Here is a 21,402-nt window from a genome sequence, read left to right on the forward strand (position 1 = left end):
TTTTCCTGTTTAACTCTTGAGATGTCAGAGTGGGACTGATCTTTCATCACAAGCTGAAATGTGTCTGTCACTATGGGCTGTTCTTATTAAATATAATTTAACTGATTACTGTGTATCAGGTCAACTGAGATAATCTGTGCATGGGCCTGTAAAAATAATGAAAAATGGAAATTTTTTTTAATCTATTTTATAGCAGGTTATATCAGGTGACATTAACTTGCATTTTTCCACAGGCTGAAGGATGCTCACAGTCCCTGGTGCTCAGATGACACACAGGCAAGTTTTTAAACTGCAGAGATTTGACTGTGACTCTAGCCATAGGTGGTGCCTGCACAAATTTGTCTTGATAGATGCTTTTTGCCACCAGCTTCCTAAAACTAACAGCAGAATTAGCAAGTGCTCTTAGACCTGAATTCAGATCGATTCCACTAAGTACTTTTTACTTAATTATCGGCAAGTGATCTGCTTGCAAGTCAGGGAGAAAAATAAATGAAACTGCACACATGGAAAACAAGCAACACCTTTTTTTCCTCTCTCTCTTTTTTTCTTTTTGGGTGTGTATGTTCACAGTAGGTTACTGGGCACTGGGCATGTCTGCTTGCCAAAGAATTTATCAAGTACATTAAGGAGTCAGGACAGAACATAATCACCACGTGGAAGTTTATCTGGCAGGGTGGTTCAGAAGAGCACACTACTGTTGTGCTGTTGAAGTTTAAAATTAAACCTTACTTTGTGTGAAGTTGAAGGAACAGAAGGAAAAGAAAGGCAAGGCAAGGCAAAGCCTTGAAAGATTAGGTTCTCTTTGGGTACTCTGTAGTTCTGAAACGATGTTTTAGAAATTTCACATGGGATTCGACCACCAAACTCTATGTGACTGTGCTCACCTGTGAGCCCAGGAAGATTTTCACTACACATGTACTTGTACAGGTGGAAAAGGGAATGAGCTCAGAGATCTCTTCTCAAGTGCTTTTCCCACCATTCCACTTTTCTTCTCAGTGTGTAAGCTCTTCCTGTGCGATTTTTACTGTACTTGGATTCATAAACTAAGCAGCTTCAGAGATGTCCCTTTAGGCAATTTACTCTTCTCCTCCCCAAAGTTTGCAGGACAGAAACCTATTACTCTCATCTATAATTATATGTCTTTTAATTTACTGACTCCTAGACATTAGTGTGGAAAATATCTTTCTTTCCTTTTCCCTCCTAGTACTGTATTAAGATACCCATGTGCCTCAGAATATTTTCAGTAAACTGGTAGAATCAAACAGGAAACAAAGCATTCCAGTCCCAGTAACTGAGGGACTCATGGTCAAGACCACCACGGCACTCTGCTGTCAGCTGCCCCCTCTATGAGAGACGAGACTGCGCCAGTTTTCACTGCAGCCAAACTTCTCCATCCCAGCCATCCTGCCATCCACCTCTCATTTGGCTCTTTTTTTTTTTTTTCATCCCTTACTGTCTCCTGTTCTCTTCAAACCAGTGCCCCTGTGTCACACACTCCCCCAGATGCCATCTGTGTGGTTTCTTTCAGACCACTAATGCAAAGCCCTTGGATAGCCCCCTATTTACTTGCTTCGGAGCTGCACTTAGAGGTCCCACTGCCTGAAACACTGCAATCAAGCTGACAACACAACCAATCATGGTCTGACCTGCAGCCGTTTCCAAGGAAACTCAAGCCACTGCCACAGAAACAGATTGTACACAGTGGAAGGAAACATGTATTTTGGGTGAAGGGGGAAAAAAAATAAAAAGAGGCATTTCAGATTTTTTTTTTCCCCGGTACTTCTGAGTTATTACAAAACGTTTCTAAAATAATAGTAATGAAAAATGCTCTTGTTAAGAAAGATTGAGTGATGATGGTCATGTAAGTACTTAAAGCCAGGCAAAGAGCCTCCAAGAAAGATCATGAGCTAGAACTGAGTGGTTGTTCCTGCTTTTCTTCTGAGTCACTCCATAACCCTTGCAAAGTCTTTGCAGAAGATTTCCAAGTTGTTAGTTCCATAGTTCCAATGAACGACAAGTCCAGATCAAAATAGGATGAATACCTGAGGAAGAAAACTTTGAAGAAAGCAACAAGATTATCATGGCCACACTGGAGACCCAGAGAAAATAACCTAACAGGCAAGGCTGCCTCTTCTTGAGGAAACACCACCACCACATTTTACACTGATGAATCTCCTTAGTGGATACATTTATCAATTGAGAGAGCTATTATTTTTCCTTAGTGGAACAATTTATTATCTATGGTGATTTAAAATTTACTTGTAAATCAAGGAAATTAAAATTTCTTTCTGCATCAATGTCCAGCTGTTTGAGTACAGAGTGCATAAAAGAATAATCATATTCTTTGTCAGGATGGTTGATGGGTGTATCAAAAGTTGCCTGCTGTAAACTGGGAGTGCTCTGAGTTTTAAAATTATAGAATTAAAACTGAGTTTTAATTCAATTATCAATGCAATGAGGAAAATGTCACAGGATGTTTTTCACCAGAAGGGAACCGTACACTAGACCAGGTTGTTGGGAGACTTGTCCAACCTGGCCTTGAGCACTTCCAGTGATGGGGCAGCCACAGCTTCCCTAGGCAACCTGTGCCAGGATCTCACCACTCTCGCAGTAAACAATTTCTTCCTAATATCTAATCTAAACCAACTCTCACTCAGTTTAAAGCCATTCTACCCTTGTAAAAAAATCCCTCTCCATATCTCTTGTAGGCTCCCTTCAAGTACTGAAAGGCTTCAATAAGGTTACCCCAGAGCCTCCTCTTCTCCAGGAAGAAAAATCTCAGTTTTTTCAGCCTGTTTCTGGGTAGAGATTCTGATTTCCAGGATGTAGTTAGTTGCATCTCAGAGTAGACCAAATGGACCAAATGGACCATGTTCTAAAGACAGGTCTTGATTCCATCTGATCCTGGAGGGAGCCCAGAGTGCTTCATTCATTTGGATGTCTAACTCCAGTTCTCTACATTTAGTTAGCTAATTTTCCTGTCACTGAGTGGGAGAGTGGAGCTTTGGAGAGGGCTGAAACATCAAGGAGTAAGTAAATAAAATGTTCTTTGAAATCTGTGTTGGGCAATTTGAGAGAAGGACTTTGGGAAAAAGGTGAGGTGGTTTTGTTGGGAGAATGCAAGTCTCCTCTTGTACTGTTGTTCTACTCTATAAGGAACTGCATGAAGGACATAGAAAACTGAGTTCTTTCTGGATTTTGGTGATGACTATGAGGAAGGAATCTCAGGAGGACAAAAAATGGAACTAAGGAGAAGTTATTATGGTTTTACACTGACTGTCAAATACAGCTTCACTCTGGATGTGCATGGCTAACCCCTGGAACCCAACCCAAACATCTGTTCAAGAAGTATATCATAATTAAATAAACATTAATTAAAGCTCAGTCTCAGTATAATCATGGTTTGTGACCCTGGGCAACTGTCTATGATCTGCACCAAGAAAAAAAACCCAAATACCAACAGAAACTAATATGAAGAAAAAGAGTTGTATATTGGAGAGAAAACTGATTACAGCAAACAATATTCAGACCAGTCAGTATTTGAACAGCATTATACTTATGAAATGTATTTTTTTTCCAAGGAAGGAGTAATTTTCTTCCTACCATGAGTGCCCATTGCTCCTCCTTAAGTTCTGTTCTCTGCCAGGCACCTTCTGCTTTCACAGTTCTGTTCTATCCTGTATTGTGGCTGTAATGTAATATGTGACAATTAATAAGAACTGCGAATCAAAGCTTCCAGCTATGATGAGACAGCAGATAGATTAATTAACAGAAAAGGAGCTTTTGGGGAGGGAGAGTTAAAGGATTCTCAGTCAGATTGCTCACATTCTAATGGTAATAAGAAGCTAGTTCTAACAAGAATAGTCCTGAGATTCTCATAGGGTTCTTCCTAAACCTCTGAATGTGAAACTTACATTTTGCAGTGGTCATAAGATACACAAGATGGATCTAGGGAAATAAGATTAATCTTTAGCTTTCAGCCATCCAGTTTTATTTTTCTTCCTGGTGTCAACAGCACACCATCATACATGGCTTTGTTTCAAATGGAAGACTTCATGTTGTGGATCTCTTACAATGAAAACTCACTATTCTCCTTATGAAGAGTATGAAATTACTTACAATGCAATCCCTCTATGTCCATAATTTGAAGTCAAGCATGTTGTTCAGGCAGAATGTGTTTGTGGTCTCCAGTGGCTGAGGAATAAGGGAGGAATTTGACTGCATTGCAATTAGTGTAATCAAAAAATTATGGATTTGTTTTTAAATCAAGAGGCAGACAGAAGCTGCTTTTTATGGGCTGAAAACATTTAGTTCAAATTTGAGTTATGAGAAATTTTCTAGGAGCCATTTAAAGCATGGCTTTTTATGTGCTTTTCAGCAGAGTTTTCTCACTTTGCACAAATAATTTTTAGCAAATTATTTAAAATGCCCATTGGCTTTACACCGTTATACAACTCTGGAAATGTCTCACTGCTCTGAATTTCCAGTGGTTCCTGTCAAGCCCTCTGAAAGAGAGGTTTCTTTTAGACAGTTGTATTAATATGTGTCTGAAAGGCAAGGGAGACCTAGAGCTCCTTTTTGTGCCAAGGAAGCTGAAAGATGTGGTTTGAGTTTGTCTTTCTCTCAAGATTTCTCACAGTAACATTTATAAATGTTTAAAAACAATGATGTTGCCATGTACAGTATGATTTAGGTGGATGCATTTACCCAAACTTTGTACACTTCAAAACTAACCAGGTGCCTTAGATCTGGTTATTTTTAAGGTTTCTGGGGTATAAAGCTGCTGTTACTGTATCTGAATTTGCATTTGGACACTGGGCCATGCAATTCATCAGCTCCTCAACAGCATTGCAACAGACAGGAAAATAGCAAATATAGGCTAATAGGGCAGGGCTGACCATTAGTGACTGTAAGAACCATTAGTAATTGTAACTGCTTCATTTTTAAATGCAGACAGAAAAACCCAGAGATGTTCCTTCCATTAATGTGTGTGTGTGTGTGTGTGTGTGTGTGTGTGTGTGTTTGTGTGTCCTGAGTGAGTGTCCCTGCTTAGAAAAGGATGCAAAAAAATGAAGAGGCAAAGAAGACACAAACCCCAGCACTTTAAGATATTTACCTGGAAGGAAAGTCCTGAAATTTTGTCCTGCCTTTGATAATCAATCTATAGAGCCATTGGATGGAAATTGAAAGAGCACAGAAGCAGGCAGTTCAAACCAGGACTCCCCACTTCTACATGACCACAGCTCAAAGTTTTGCTTCTCCTCCATTCTCTGCCATGTCTTGGTTTCCTTTCCTTGTTGACTGTAAACTTAGGAGGAATAAGGAGTCTCATCTTCTCAGCTCATTCTTTCTTCTAGTGTTCCATCAAATGCAGGAGTGGTTGGAAATTACGAGCTCCTGCACCTTCTGGGGACGGTAAATTACCCAGGACATGCATTAATACATAAAAGATAGAACTATGTCTTTCTTCTCCAGTTGTAAGAAGCACCTATTCCAGATTAAATTCCAGATTTGTGGAAAGTTTCCTGCGATGATTTGACTGAGATGCTCTGCTTCACAGAGAGCTGAAGTTCAAATGCAACATGCAGATGTGATATTAACTTGTTCTAAGTAGCTCCTTATTTGATATCTTCTGTCTAAGGTTTGTGGCTCTTACCCAGCACCAAACAAGGCACTCAGGTGTGCAATTTTGATCTTGGATTCTGTTTTTCAATCTATTTCCCTTAAAGTTAGTCAGTACAGATTGCTTGCTTTGTTGGACCTGTCCCTTTGTCAGGTGTTGTGAACTATAAAGCAGTGATAATTAGCATTTACCAATGCTGCAGAAAATTATAAAGATAGTTACATTAAAGAGCCAGAACTGCTCAAAGTATGAGGTGACAAATAGAGCAGCATGGAAAGTAATTTTTTTCTGTTCTGTTAAAATTCTATAGAATACAATAGTGTATCTGCTCTGTGGTGAAATGAAAACATGAGGGAGATCTGTCCCACACTGGTCACGTCAGGGCACTCACCAGGCTTTAGCTCTACTGTTACCTCCATCATTTTGAGCCATAATTTGAGACAGATCTTGCAATTTATTCATATCTACGAATGTCTTGGTTTTGCTTGGTTGGCTTCTCCAGAAGTAGTCTCCTTCCAGTTTACCATAGGCCTGTGATACCTTTTCTATCTAAAATGTTTCTTTGAGCTCCTCTGGACAAAGTTGGGTTGTGCACAGCAGATCTTTAATGAACAGTCAGTTAACTGAACATCTTACTAATGAGCTCTAGGAATTGGAGACTGTCTGAAGATTTTTGCATTTATAAAGATATTTCCTCTTTGAGAAATACTTATTTTTCACAGGAAGAGAGTATTTTGTAGGATTTCTTTTATCTTGAAAACCAGAACTAACTTTCTCAAGGCTACCACCAGATCTAGCAAGATAGGCATTTAACAAAGTGGATGACAAAACCTGTCTTTAATTTCAGCTTTCTTCTTAGCTCTGTCTTGGAGAAATACATTAACTGGATGTACAAAAGCATAGTTGAGAGTTGTTGATCTTTGCTGAAATCCAACTTCTGAGTGTGTTTAGGAAGATAAACAGGAGCAGATTGCATCATATTTATAGAAAAGAGAAGTAACAACACTCATTATGCCACCAACTCATTTCACTCTGACACCAGGGGTCTACCCACTGGACACATTGTATTTTCTTAAAACACATTGATTGAATACAGTGTGAGGTTTTGTTTGCTGGAATTCATTGCTTAGAATTGTTCCCAGGCTATTTGCTATTATTATGCCCTTACGATTTCTTTGGCTGTTTTGCCATTTCTCTGGTTGATAACCCTGTTATTCCCCCATGCTTAATCCTCCCCTGGACTCTGCTGCTTGATTGTATGGGGGTGTTATCACCACTGATTGACTGGCTGTGTCTTTTAGTCCCTTTCTGTTTGTGTGGGTGGGGGGGTTAGAGCACTGAAAAGAGGGATTAGAAGCAGGTTTGCAGCCTCTAACTCTGCACTTAGGTGACTGACGTCATGATAATTAGACTTTTCAAGTTCCCTGTGATGCCATTGCATGGTTATCATTACAATTTAAAATCCAAATGGCTTCTCTGCACCCTGTAGTTATTTCCAACATATTTTTTTTTCATTTTGCTTCTCTCCTCACTGAGTTAAAAATCTCTTTTACTTCTTTAAAGAGTTTGTGCTGGTCTCTGCCTACACCTGATTGTGTCTCAGTCGTTACAAAATTCCCCTCCTGGTTTACATAATCATAGGTTTATTTTTTTTTTTCTTCTTTTTTTCATCATAAATTCTTCTGCGTGGCGTCTGACCCGCCTGAAAGAAAATCACCACATTACCTGCAAATGGGCTCGGCTGCTTTTGACACCAGGCAACTCTCAGATTGATTTTCAGCAATAGTTATTCACACACAAACCTTAACAGCCTGGCACCTGCGTGTCTATCGACCCCTTTTGGTAGCCCTTGTTTCTGGCCATACCCCTGGGTCAAAGAACAAACGTCTGCTGTCGATTCTATCTGTTCCCCAGCATCTCTGGGGAATAAAGAGGGAGCACAGCTACAGAACCAAAGGTTAGGAAAATTCATTAAACAAAAATAATGAATCCCTCAGTTGCAAGGAACCAGTTCAGCAAAGATATTTAATTACTTGCTGGTCTTTACTCATATCCTCTTAGTGAGGTGTGTGTTTATGAACTTGTGGTAGATTGGAATCAAATAGAGTTTGAATTCAGAGTTTAAGATTAAAAAGAAAACCAGAAAAGGAAAAAAAAAAAAAAGAGAAAGAATCCTTTCCAGTATAAATGTCTAAAACTATTGCGACAATCTTTATGTAAAAAAGATTTCAATTATTTTTGTTGTAGCTATGTAACAATTTTGGATTTCTTTTACAAAGGGACAATTCTAGTTGTTATCTAGCAGTGAGTTATGAATGTTTATCAGTAGGAATAAGATATCTGTGCACATAAATTTGCCCAAGTGCACAGCTACTGAGTCCATCCTTCTGTCTTCTCTTAAGCATTTTAAAGACTATTGCATTTTTATTTTTAGGTAGCCTAGGAGGAACTTCCAAGGTTTGCAGCTCTGTTTATTTTTTAATCCCTACTAAATAACACCTGTGTGTGCAGTGGTTCGGCTTTTCCAATGGGTGCAGCTCCGGCCAGCCCTGCCGCCACTACAACCCGGGGGCCACTTTGCCAGAGGCGTGGGCAAACCCGACCACGGTGCGGATAGTGCGCAGAATAGAAAGGCGGGACTCTCAGGATGTGCAACCAGGGGATGCGTGTTCCCCAAGGCAGCGCTCCGAGAGAGACGCTGACCTCAGGATGCCATGGCTCTTTATTGAGTGGGTTACAGGGGTGGGATTGCGTGGGACCAATCACAACCTTTTGCCAACGTATAATGAGGGAATGCACAACTTTTGAACCAATAATAAGTAACTTGGGGAGGAGGAATACATGATGAGGGGGCGGGGAAGTTATATAACTTAAAGATTGACACTTAACAGAAAAGTGGTAAACAACTATTATGGGATAGGGTTACCAGGACAACCAAGGTTTTGGCGGGAAAGTCTGGGGGAAGGAGAGAAGGGGAGAAGGAGAGGGAAGGAGAGGCCATCTTAAACAATAGTAATAATTACAAATTATAAAACACAAATTATGAAACCAAACTGGAGCAGTGAAAACCCAATTGGAATTGAATTTAAGCACCACCACATGTGTGAAGTCCTGGAAAGATGAGCAAAATGCAGCAACACCTAAAAAATTTCCTTGAGAGTCTTTGCCCCCCTGTCATCTTCTTTTATGTACCTAGGACTTTCTTAAGTGTGAATTTGTATCTCTGTCAATTCACAGTTTCGTGCAATCTTTGTCACAGAATCTTGGAATCACAAAATCACAGAATGGTTTGGGGTTGGAAGAGCACTTAGGGATCATTCAATTCCAATTCCCCTGCCATGGGCAGGGACTCCTTCCACTATCCCAGGTTGCTCCAAGCCCAATCCAGCCTGACCTTGGACACTTCCAGGGATGGGATCTATGACATTTACAGAGAAAAAGAACAACCAGAAAGAGAAGAGAAGAAACTGAAAACTTTTAGGCCAATACCATTAAGCCACCATTTTGTCAACCCTGTCTTATCTTGAGTGTGGTGTGCAGCTGTTTCATGAAATATCTCAGCATTTTTAATCAAGGTTAAAAATTCTAATATTTTTCTGCTGATTGATTGTCCTCAACTGAATGTCCCACACACTGTTGACTGCTTCAGGAAAGGGCAGGTGGAGATGAAAGACATAAGAGTCATAACACATAATTTAAATGTCTTAACATTTATTTAAAGGTATTAAGATTTGAGAGATACTTGTGATCAGCTAGACTGGGGTTAAATTTTTTGGGTTTTGTTTTTTTTTTTTTTTTTCCTCTAGATTAAATTTCCCTTATTAGTTTTTTCATAGACAGAGAGTGAGTTATGACATAACTTACCCGCCAATATCTTTTCAATAGCACTGTGGGGGTTCAGTGGTTTATTGGACTGTAGGTCCATTGGGATCCAGGAAATGGAAGGTTTATTTCTGTCACTTGCTAATTGCAAATTATCTCTATTTCTGCTTCTCAGTTTCTTTTTATTGTCTTTCTGTAAAATGGAGAAAAAGATTTTGCAATGCTTTGTAAGAGGCCCTCAAGATTCCTGGAATCCTGGTATTTTTGAGCATTTAAGTTTTTAAAGACCCTAGTTATTTTTTTGAAATAAAACAGTTCAAAATTAATCATACTTAACAAATCTGAGTTCATTCTCTACTTGGCTGATTATTTCTGTGTTTTGGACAGTCCTGTGCTACTTCTGTCAACATGAGAAAGTTCCCATGAAGCAACTTTATAAAGGCATCTAAGAAATAAAGCACTGCTGTTCTCATATTTGATAGCATAAATCTCTTCAACTTCTCCAAAAACATCTGTGTCAGCTCCAGTAGATGATTCTGATGTTTTTGTGCATCCTGTGATTGTATTATGGGGTGTTTCCAGCTGGTCCCTGTTTGGGATATAGTATAAATACGGAGGGCAGAGTTAACACACTTCCTCCAGCACCAATCTTTCCACATTCATGAAGATAACTCCTTGCTTTTGACCCAAGAATTTTGATTGATATTGAAATAAAAAGGTTGCTCCTCTTGATAATACCATTAATTTCCTGAACAAACAAACAAACAAACAAACAAACAAGCAAAAGTACCTTTTGTTCTTTTTCTCTTTTTCCTTCCAGTTAGGTCTGGGAAGAGGTTGTCTGACATCCATTGCCTGACACAGGACAGATTTATAGGATGTTAATGCCCTTTACATTACTTTTCAGCTTGTCAGACCTTAAACTCTGAGCCAAGTTCTCCTAAAAGGCGACCAAAAGCAAACAAAAGTAATGATGAAAATAAATATTTTGGAAAGCCTCTTGAGATAATCTGTTCTTCTTTTATATTTTCTATATTTCAGTTTTTCACCAATAAAACACAAAAGATAAGAAATATATCAGGGAGTTGTGGAGCTTAGGGGACTCCAGTGAGTAATATCTGCAAAATGAAGACTTTTCAGAGGTGCATCCTCAACACAAAAGCACAGGGTAGTCTCTGCCTATCCCAATGCCTGCTACTGCAATAGTTGCTGGTTGGAATCACCCTTTGAAGGTTGTTTTGTGACCTGTATGAAATGAATTTAGCACCTACCAGCAATTACTGTGCTGACTGCTCTCTCCTTTATATGAAGCCATATTGGCAGTGTTCTGGATCACCTCTGATGCCTCAGAGACACCATGTGCATGATGAACTCTTTTACAGCTCCACTGCAACTTTCTTTCCTACCATACCACAGCAGAGTGATGAGAAACCAGAAGTAAACTTGCCTTGCTCTTCCTTACTGCCTGTTTGCTCTTGAGATGTCAAAACATTAAATGCATTGGGGTTTTATTTATTCTATTAAATTTTAATGTTTTCTGGCACCAAGACCACCCTCAATGTTAGGACATTCACACTCTTAAACCCTTTTCTTTCAAAGGTGGCACAGTTGCTTCCCAGTTGTCTATTGGAAATAGTCCCTGGTCTGTGCTAGACCTCAGGCTGTGTTTTTGGAAATTCTTGGAGGATATTTGTTTTCTCTCATGGAAACATTGCCAGGGATTGCTTTAACAGTCTAGTAGCTTGAGGAACATTTTCTGGTATAATCTAATTTAGCAGTGTTGATGGAGACAGCCTGTCCTTGTGGCACTGCAAGTGAAATCCTTTTCTGAGCACATCACTGGATAATAATGCACAAAGTTGTCTCAAGATGGGCCATAAAATGATTATAATACTTGTATTATCCTGTTTGTGCAACACATGAAATTTTAGGGGCTGCTGTTGAAAATGTTTGCCTCAATTTTGAACTAAAACTTAAAAGGAGGGTTAGGGGAGAAAATTGCTGTGTTGGTTTTGGTTGGGGTAGTGTTCGTTTTCTTCACAGCAGCTGGTTCGGAGGCTGTGTTTTGAATTTGTGCTGAAAACTGCATTGATAACACAGAGATGTTTTTCTTATTGCTGGGCAGTGTTTATACACAGTCCAGGCTGTTTCTGCTCCTCATCCCTCCCCACCAGTGAAGAGTCTGGAGTTGCACAGGGAGTTGGGAGGGGACACAGCCAGGGCAGCTGACCCTAAATGCCCCCAGGGATATTCCATGACTTGTGCCACGACACTCAGCAATAACAGCTAGGGGGAGAAGAAGGAAGTGAGGGACATTCAGAGTGATGGTCTTTGTCCCCGAGTCACTGTCATCCACAATGAAACCCTGTTTTTCTGGCTTTCCTCCTTGCTAACAGCAAACAGTGAATTAATTCCTTGTTTTGTTCATGGGTGCAGCTCTTGCTTTTCTTATTAAACTGTTTTTCTCTCAACCCACAAGTTTTCTCACTCCAGGCCTTCTGAGTCTCTTCCCCATCCAACTGGGTGGGTGTGAGTGAGTAGCTTTTTGGGGCTGAGCTTCTGCCATGGCTAATCCATGACACTGATTTACTGGTGTTAGAGTCTGGGATTTTTGAGATGCCCTACTAAGGCTTCTTGACCGTGTCAAGATTGAATACCATGAAAGAGAAATAAATGTTCTGATAAGGATTAATGCCCCCTTCTTTTGTAGGACGTTAGCCAATTTAGCTGAGTTGTGGTAGAGAAGAATCTTCTGCGATGGGGAATTTGTGCCACAAACACTTCTTTGTTAGAATAAAATTTCTTTATATTTGCACTTGGCTATGTCTCACATATTTTCAACAGCAACAGACAGGAGATTGTTTTTTCTTTTCTCTACAGGATAGATGAACCTTTTGGGTCACATCTGAGGAGTGACAAAAGCCTGCTTCAGTTAACATCTGAGGACTTTTTAAAATCTGACTCTATTTCCCTAAATCTCCCTAGTCCTAATGTGAAAAGAAAAAAAAAAAAAAAAAAAAGAAAACAACCATGTCCTGGAGTGACTCTATTAACAGCAAACTCTTTCCAGACTGGCAGCAAAAATCCACCTAATCAGAGAGAAGTACCAGATCAAACAATTTGATTTTAAACAGTGAGCCATTTTCCTGTCTTAGAGATCCAAATTACCTAATGAGATGGCTGTGATCAGTAGCTAAAAAAGAAACAAAACAAGAAATGGCCAAATTAAATGGGGGAAAAAAATAAGGTTAAAAAAAATCATTTATGAAGCAGACAGATAATTTCAAACAGCTTTCATACCAGGAATAGGGCACCATTACAATGAGAAAACCTTTAATTATGTTGTAAAGGTCTGATATTCCACTGAAATGTCATTTCAAAATAAACTTCTAACAGTTAATTATCAGTGATATTTAACTTGTGGGAAAATTAAATATCACCACATACTCCTGTGATCATTTTATTGCTTTTGTAGACATTTTAATATTTTAATGGTTTCCAAGTAACAATGAAAAAGGCATGCCACCAAGTATGTTTTCTTGGCTTTCAGTAGATAATCATATAACCTTTTCTTTGTCTTCTTCATACAAAGCAGACCTCTGAGTCAGCCAGGGACAGGACTGAAAGGAAAAGCGTTGGGAAAAAAATATGGGAATAAACATTGCTCTGATTCCCTTAGCCAGCACGATTCCTGGGAAAGAAGTTTTATTAACTGCAGTAACTGGAAATACAATGCTGAATGAACAAATATTGAAGCCCCTATTAGCATTCAGCTAGAAAATCAGATGAATGTGCAGTGTTCCAGTTAGTGACCTGTGTATTATCCAAAGCTCATAAAACGCGCCGAGCGATCGGACCCGAGGATGCAGCGACCCTGATCAGGCTGGAAGGCTGGAACAGGAAACCTCCTGTGCTCCTGTATAAATCAATACTCTACAAGCTAAAGGACTGGGATTGCCAGGAAAAGGTATGAATTTTAAGGCCAGACGTGACTATTGTGTGAACGACTATTCAATCAGAGGTTTTGATTGAATTGGCCCTGGAAATGGATGGGTCCAACTCCCCTCAACTGGCTGGGTGTTATTAATCCTTCTCCAGGGTGAGGCAATGCAGCATGAATCATTAAAGGGGCTTGGCTCAAGAAGGTTTGTTTGTCCCTCACTGCAACACTTATTTGCCAGCTTTTAGCCATTGCTTCCAGTTTCAAATATTGTGCCACCAGGAGCTCCAAAATAATAGTATTATCATAAAATATTCTAATCATCCTGAGATGAACATTATAAACAAGAGTAGGAAAAAGATGGAAGGGAATTTGTGAGATCCTGTTGTGGTTTGAAAGCAAAATTAGTGAGAGGCTCCAAGTCAGAAATATAATTTAATAAGAAAAAAGGTAAAAAGGTAAAAATAAAATAAATGCGATAACACAAAGGACCACTGACAGAGTCAGAACACAACCTGAGCAGGATAGTGGAAGCAGTCCAGGTGAGGTGTTCTTCCTGAAGCAGTGATCCTGTAGAAAGGTCTGGTAGCTCTGGTCCTCTGGGAATCCAGTGGGTAGGGGCTCCTTGCACTGTTCCAAATACCAGCTTATATCCAGGTGGGAATGCTTGGCTCCTCCCCCTGGGCGGAGCATCTCACAATGGGGTGAGGAGTGTGAAGTGGGTCCTTGATGGCCCATTAAACAGAGATAACTCCTGGAGGGAGTTACCTGTGAGTCCTGGGCAAGGCATTGATGGGCCATGAGCAGAAGAGGCAGGGGCTTGGGAAAACACTGCCCCACCTGGTTTCAAAAGTTCCTGAAGATGGTGATAGAATAAATACTTTGTGTACATCCTACACTGCAACCCATGACAGATCCATATAGGTCTTACTATTGTGTTGAGCATTAGCTGAGATGCTTAACCAAATTCTGATCTCCAGGGGATTTACATAAAGTTAACATCAATGGCAAAATAGGACAAAAATCCTGGAAATGGAAGGTAATGAAATTTCTGACAAAGACAAATTCTCTTTCATGGAATCACAAAATGAATAATTTTGTGATAGGCTCGTTCCTATCAGCCTATCTTCAGAGGTACTGTGAGACTGAATCTTTCCATGGTATTAGGAAATCCATCTAATATTTCTTCAGCATGTGAAGAAATCAATAAATGTCTCTAAGCTTGAACTTGCAGGACTGCTGTTGACTCTTTTAATGTGAACAGACTTCTGCATTTTTCATCAAGTTGTATGGTCTGCTACAAGGCCATATTGCTTAAATGCTCGAATGTCCCCCAGGTTCTGTCCTTAGTTCCTGTTTTGTAAAATGGCAAACACCCCTCAGCAGCACTCTTACAATAAAGGTAGCAAAAAGACAGTGATGCTGTTAGACACGAGGTTGGCTGCTGGGCAGGAAGAGTAGCCAGTCCCTTGGAAATTATCCTACAAGTAGAATAACAGAATCATAGAATGGCTTGGCCTGTAAGGGACCTTAGAGATCATCCAGCTCCAACCCTCCTGCCATGGCGATTGGTACACCCGCACCCATAAAACGAAGTTTTTCAGAATACAAGAAAGACTGCTTTAGGAACTGTTTTATTTGCCTTGGAGCTTCCTGGTAGTAAACCTTTTATGTTCACATGTTCAAAGTTCTGTTTAAAATCTGCTCCCATCGAAGCAGTTGGAGATCTGTCAGGTAATTCCACTTGTACGCAGGTGGCTTCACAGATAGTGCTGCTGGCATTTTAAAGGGCTATTTGAGAATCTGGCTATTAAAATGAAGAGCTAACTCCAAAGAGAGAGGCAAAAGAAATTGCTAGAGTTTCTAAATCACTTTTTTTTTTTTTTTTTTTTTTTTTTTTTTTTTCTGGTAAAGAGCTCATGGTAGTGTCCAGAGGTCTGTTAGAATAATCATAGCATTTTCTCCTTTTTATGAGATGCAGGTCTGCTTCCAGTGAGAAAGTAAAACTCTGGCAGCCTTAGGAGTTGGCTGGTTTGGACAGTTTCCAGCCCCAACACCATCTCCCTTCCCTCCCCAGAGGCAGTCATAACATCTCTTTTCCTCCGAAAATCCTTTTTGTCCTTAGTTCTAAATGCCAGGTCTTAGCACTAAGCCAGATATTGAGGGGGCTGTGAACTGGAGTCAATTGATCTGTGTGGATTTATCTCTGCTAAAGATTTTTTTTTTTTACCATTATTTGTCAAATAGAGTCTCAGCACTTTGTGGGGCAGAGGAGAAGCACAAACAATCTAGAGTGGAGGTGAAGATGGGATTACTACCTAACCCATCTCATCCCCGTCACTGGACTATGCTATTACTTCATCAGAAAATTTCATTTTACATCCACCTTTGCAAAGATATGTTTAACTAATTAGCAAACTAAATGCTGTAGAGAACTATGCATTTATTTTTGCAACATTTTATTTACTTCTTTTACCTCTGCATAAGGTTGTAGTCTCCTATCATTCCAAATTATTACAAATTCACATCTCATGCTTTTGATTCTTTGGGTCCCTGGATAAAATTCTGTTGCAAATATAATGAGTAACAAAATTAGATATGAAAGGCAAGGGAGAACCAAGCACTTACCAATGCACAGAGATGGTTCAGAGTGTTTTGAACTACCTTGTTCCATGAAGGTCAACCAGTTTAAATTTCCAGAAAATGTGGATTTCCAAAGAAAATCAACACTTGCTTTCAATCCATTTTGAAATACTTTAATCCCAAGCTTTTAAACCCACAGAGATACATTTCTTGTTAACTTTGTATTTTGAAAGGCATTAAACGAAGCTTGAACTAAGATAAACAATTGTCTGTTTTCTAAAGTAAACAATAAATTGTTGCATGGGAACTTTTTCTCTCTTTTTTTGGCATTTGTAGTATTTTTTTGAAGTGGAAATAATATTATTAGTGAGCTTATAAACACATAAAATGGTTACACAAACACTAAGAAAATTCCAAAATATTCAGTATTATATGCTGGCTAAAACTCTGATTCTAGAGGCAGCGAAAAATAACAATAAAAATAAACTCAGTTTAACTTAAAGACACTTTCCCTGACCTTCTTGGAGTTTGAGAGAGTGGCAGTGAATGACTCAAAGCTTAATATCTGGTAATAGATGAGAAGTTTTTCTGGGAATGATTCTCAACAGGCTGGAGATTCTGAAAGTCCCATCGTTTCCCTGAGAACACTTTAATTCACAGCAACAAGAAGCTTTATGTCCAGCATTACTGGCTCTTCCACAATTGTTCCCCTCTCTAGAGTGAAGTTTACAGGAAACAGTGGAAAGGAGGCATTCATGGTGGCTCAGAACAGAAAGAATTAGGTGAAAAATTTTGGCATGAATTGAGCAGGAGAGAAAACACAATCAAAGTGATCCATCCTAAAATCTCATGTCTAAATCAAGATTGTATTACAGTTCCTTTATGTTCACTGCATTAATGGTCTTCAACATTATACTTTTTTTTTTTTCATTAATGTGTTATTAAGGAGCACAATAGAAGATATTCTGAATTAAATAGCTATCAGATATTTTATTCCCATATTAGTAAAAAACAGAACATTCAGAAGTTTGGTACAATAAACTTTGTTCATCTTTTTCCCAATTTCTGTTCTCATGCCTTAGAATACCCAGTTATTTGGGAAACCTCCATACAGTATGTAGTCAGAACAGTTACTCTTAAAGAGTAATGATTTAGATAATTAAAATTAAGAAGAGAAATGTGTTCTACCATTGAAAATTCCTGAGTAGTCCTTTTCTTGTTAAAATTTACATATCACTAATGACAGTGAAGACACATATTGGAGAAGAGAAGGTTTCAGAAAGACCCTATAGAAGACTTCCAGTACCTAAAGGGACCACAGGGGAGATGGAGAGGGGCTTTTGACAAGGATATGTAGTAATAGGACAAGAGGAAGTGGTTTTAAGCTGAAGGGGGATAGATTTAGTTTGGATTTTGGGAAGACATTCTTTACTATGAGGGTGGTGAAACTCTGGCACATGCTGCCCAAAGAGGCTGTGGCTGCCCCATCCCTGGAAGTGTTCAAGGCCAGGTAGGACAGGGCTTGGAGCAATCTGATATAATAGAAGGAGTTCCTGCCCATGGCAGGGGTCAGAACTAAGGTCCTTCCCACCCAAACCAGTCTAGAATTCTATAATTCTATATACACAGGCAAGTCTCTGCATATACACACACACACACAGACTGAGGTCAATGGACCTCCATCCATTTATGCCACTTTTGGATCTCTCCATCATATGAGAATGGAATGATGTTATCTTACATCACTCTCATTAATTCTGTCAGCAGCATAGAGCGTGATTTTAACTTGAGAAGCAACTCCCATTGATACTGAAAAAAACACTGAAGAAACCACAGTGGATTGATTTGATGTGCTTTTTGTTTTAATCCTGTCAAATGAAAGGCTGAAGTAAAAGAAGCAGCTGGTTGCTCAAGAAACTTGGGCAGCACTTTGGCCAGGCATGAATTGTGTTGAAAAAAACCCCGTGGTTATAACAGCGGAAAGAGAGAATGCAAACAATGTTGGGAAAGGGATAGGAGGTGCTCAGAAGCAGAAACATTGTGAGGTATAACTGCAAGACTCAAAGGACATGAAAGAACTGGTTTGACTTTCTGTCCTCCATCTGCCAGGATGAGCTCCTCTGTACAATATAGGTTGCCATTTCCAGCACAGGTTTTGTGGTTCTAACCTTCTGGCAAACATAAAAATTCCATTAAAGTGCGAGCCAAACTCCTGTCAACAGCCCAAGGAGAAGGATGTAGCTCTGGCTTCTCTAATTTCGCATACAACCCAGATGGAAGTACAAGCACTTCTATGTTGAAGTGCCAAATAACTCTCACAAGGCTTATATTATCTTTTCTTCGTCTTGCCTCAGACAAACTTCCTCGCTTCTGGGGACTCCACAGCTGTGTGAGCTCCAGCAAAAGGCTGTGCTTGGCAAGCCAAGTCCCAGGGATTTGTTTCCAGCTTCTGCAACGAGGCTTCCCTTCCCTCCCAGTCCCATCAAGGACTGCTCAACCAGGAAAAGCAGCTGCAGAATCTTCACAGATTCTTTTTAAAGCAATATTTAAAGGCAAGGTGCCTCATTTTCTTGAAGCGAGATGCATTGCAAACAAGAGCACACCAAAACAATAAGGAAATAAGTGCCTAGGAGGAAAGCGAGGAAAATAATATGGGGAGGTTGTAAGAGGGGAATTGGAATTTAGCAGAGCTAACAGCTTTTAAACATGAACCCATGTTTTAATTCCCATGTTTTAACCTTGCCTTTGGCATCCTTTATTCTGAAGAACATACAGTTTGAGCTTCAAGTTCCTGTAAATCAGAGGATTAAGACACAAAAGTGGAGTATAGAATGATTGTTATACTAAAATCATTAACATCAAAAACAGTCATGCCTATAAATAGTGTTTCATCAAATATACTTTGAGTAATATTGGCTAATATTATCCTTTATTTCCTCATAAAGTCAAATGTTGATTTGAGGAATGAAGTGTCCTCCAAGTAAGGATTATACCAACTACATCCATCTTACTTTAGTGGTGAACATGCTTTTTCACCCTTCTGAATAAGAACTAAAATATTCTTTATAATTTGACTGCATGATGACTGAGCAAATATTATTCATGGGGTAGAGAAATAAGAAGGAGGTAATATAGATTTGTAGTTTGACCAGGCAGTGTAAGAAGAGTCTTGTTTATAACTCAGTCAATAATAGAAAAGCATTTCTTATGTATCAATCAATTCTAGGTATTAGGCTGTATAGGAAGCATTTTGCTTCCTGCATTCAAAATCAAATTCTGGAAATCTTACCCTCTCTTGACTGGCTAACTTCTCAGTAAAAATTGCTTTGGCCTTAAATATCATGGATTTGGATGTGGGAGAGAATAGGGTGATCAACAATCTTGTGAACTCTGTGTTATGGTACAGAATGTGCCTTTTCCCCTGCTGATTTCAAGACTAAAAGAGCCACCTTTCTGTTCTGGGACACCTCTACAGCTTTTCCTAAAAACTTAACTACTGTAAACTCTCCACATCTCAGCCCAAAGTGGCCTGGGATCTTTAGACATCTCTCCTTGCTCTGATGCCAGAGAGAAGATAACTTGGGTTCTTCTTTGCAGAGAGGACTGTAGTTCTTCCTAAAAGAACACTGATATAATTTATTGCATTGGAATTTACAGTCAGCCCTCTACTCAGCCTGCACACAAGCTTTTGGAAAAAAGATGCCCAGGATTACAGCTGAGGCCACGGAGACTGCTGGAATTCAAGGAAGAGCTAAGATCATTTTTCAGTGTTATACTGTAGTTCCAACAGCAGCAACCTTAAACATAAAATCAATAGCCTGTCCTACCATAAATTTCTTCCATTCTCCTAAACAAGTTGCATAGAGTGTCTATATCTAGTGGTACATCTTAAACCAAGAATAAAAGAACACATCCTTTTTTTTTTTTTTTTTTTTTTTTTTTTTCCTCAGAGAGGTAGTAACAATAAATTCATGAAAACTGTAAAGATGTTAAAACAGGCAACCACATGGAAGATATCTACGCTTGTGTGGGTAAAAGGGCAACTTGTTTTGATAATTTTTGATTGCACTGAGTTGCACTGATGCCCTCTTAGGCATATGAGGGATATAATTTTATGTCATTCAAGTTAGGTTGAGGTACCTTGAAAAGCAGCTGATTTGAAATATGATACATAAATCTAAATAACACTCCATTGATGACACATATAGTTTTTACAGTTAAATTATTTAGTTGAAAGAGGAAAAGAAGAATGGCAGGGAATTTTCTGCTTCATTCCACTCTGGCTGCAATAATTAAGGTTCTGTTATCAGTGACTGTCTCTAGAAGTTGAAGCATCATTTTCAAAGCCACTAGATCTGTATGACAAGGATGCTCAACCAGAATCAATGGGCCTGGGAAATTCTTATGTATCCTTTTGCCAGAAGTACATTTTCTAAAAAAAGAGTTTATTGTTAAATTGTTAATTTAAAATTTAGAGTGGCAACTGTATGGATTTCTATAGGCAGCTGTTTTTTCTCACAAATAGATTTTTAATTTTTCAATCTTAATTTATAGCTGGACATTTCCTATTTGATTCCTACATCTGGTGACTGCTCTGAGAGGGGTCACTTTGGCACAGCCCATCATTTCTGAAAAGCCTTCCTGAGAAATCTCATTTTTCCATTCTGTGCAAGCTGGCCGGCTACTATGACTTATTGCTGACTGAGGACAGGGTTCATGAGTAGCTGATGGGGTGACCTGAAGGAATAAACCTCAAACCTCCAAAAGAAATAAAGTCTTTTACTGCCTGACTGATGGATGATAATAATGACACACGCTCATGCAACACTATTATTTCAGCTGTTATTACTTCAACATGTAAGATAGGGCTGAAATTTCAGGCAGGAATAAAAAAAAATAGTTTTTTAAAAATAAATGACATCTAGGAATAAGCACCACCCAAAAGATTAAAAAAATATAAATTCATAGAATAGGAGTAACCAACATGCACCATGATCTAGATCCCAATAACCATTAAATCATTGGATTCACATAGATAAATTTCAAAGAAAAGCTGTGGAATGATCAGAAGGCTGAAGTCCCACAGAAAAGAAATAAAGACTGATTTAAAAGTGTGTAAATGAAGAGCAGGAGTTGGGTACTTGATAAAAGTAAAAAAGATGGGAAGATGCTACCAAGTGAAACTGAAAAATGTGTTTTTCTTGGCCACGGCAGTCAGGACACGTGAAATGGATGTTTAATTGCTAAAACAAAGACTAAAATGAAGATAATTTAGTGTTAACAAAAGTTTTTTGTAATAAGATTAGTGAAGCACAAATTATGTTTTCTCAATTGCTTACAGAGTCTTCCTCCCTCTGTAAAATGTTTTAAAAACAGGCCAGAAAAGGCAATGAGACTGAAGAATCTATGCTGAGAAAGAAAAATCAAATTACGA

The 21,402-nt window shown here is 39.0% G+C and overlaps 1 long non-coding RNA gene across 2 annotated transcripts in view; it reads left to right on the top strand.

Annotated features, from left to right (window-relative positions):
• Positions 1–1,748, top strand: part of LOC310908249 — a 28,866-nt gene extending 27,118 nt beyond the window's left edge. For both annotated transcript variants that reach the window (XR_014589816.1, XR_014589817.1), the window contains 2 exons: positions 234–276; positions 1,529–1,748. This is a non-coding gene — a long non-coding RNA (uncharacterized lncRNA). The remainder of the gene's footprint in view (positions 1–233; positions 277–1,528) is intronic.
• The last annotated feature ends 19,654 nt before the right edge of the window (positions 1,749–21,402 follow it).

This window comes from Zosterops lateralis (genome assembly GCF_965231275.1).
Source record: "Zosterops lateralis genome assembly, chromosome: 4".
NCBI lineage: Eukaryota > Metazoa > Chordata > Aves > Passeriformes > Zosteropidae > Zosterops > Zosterops lateralis.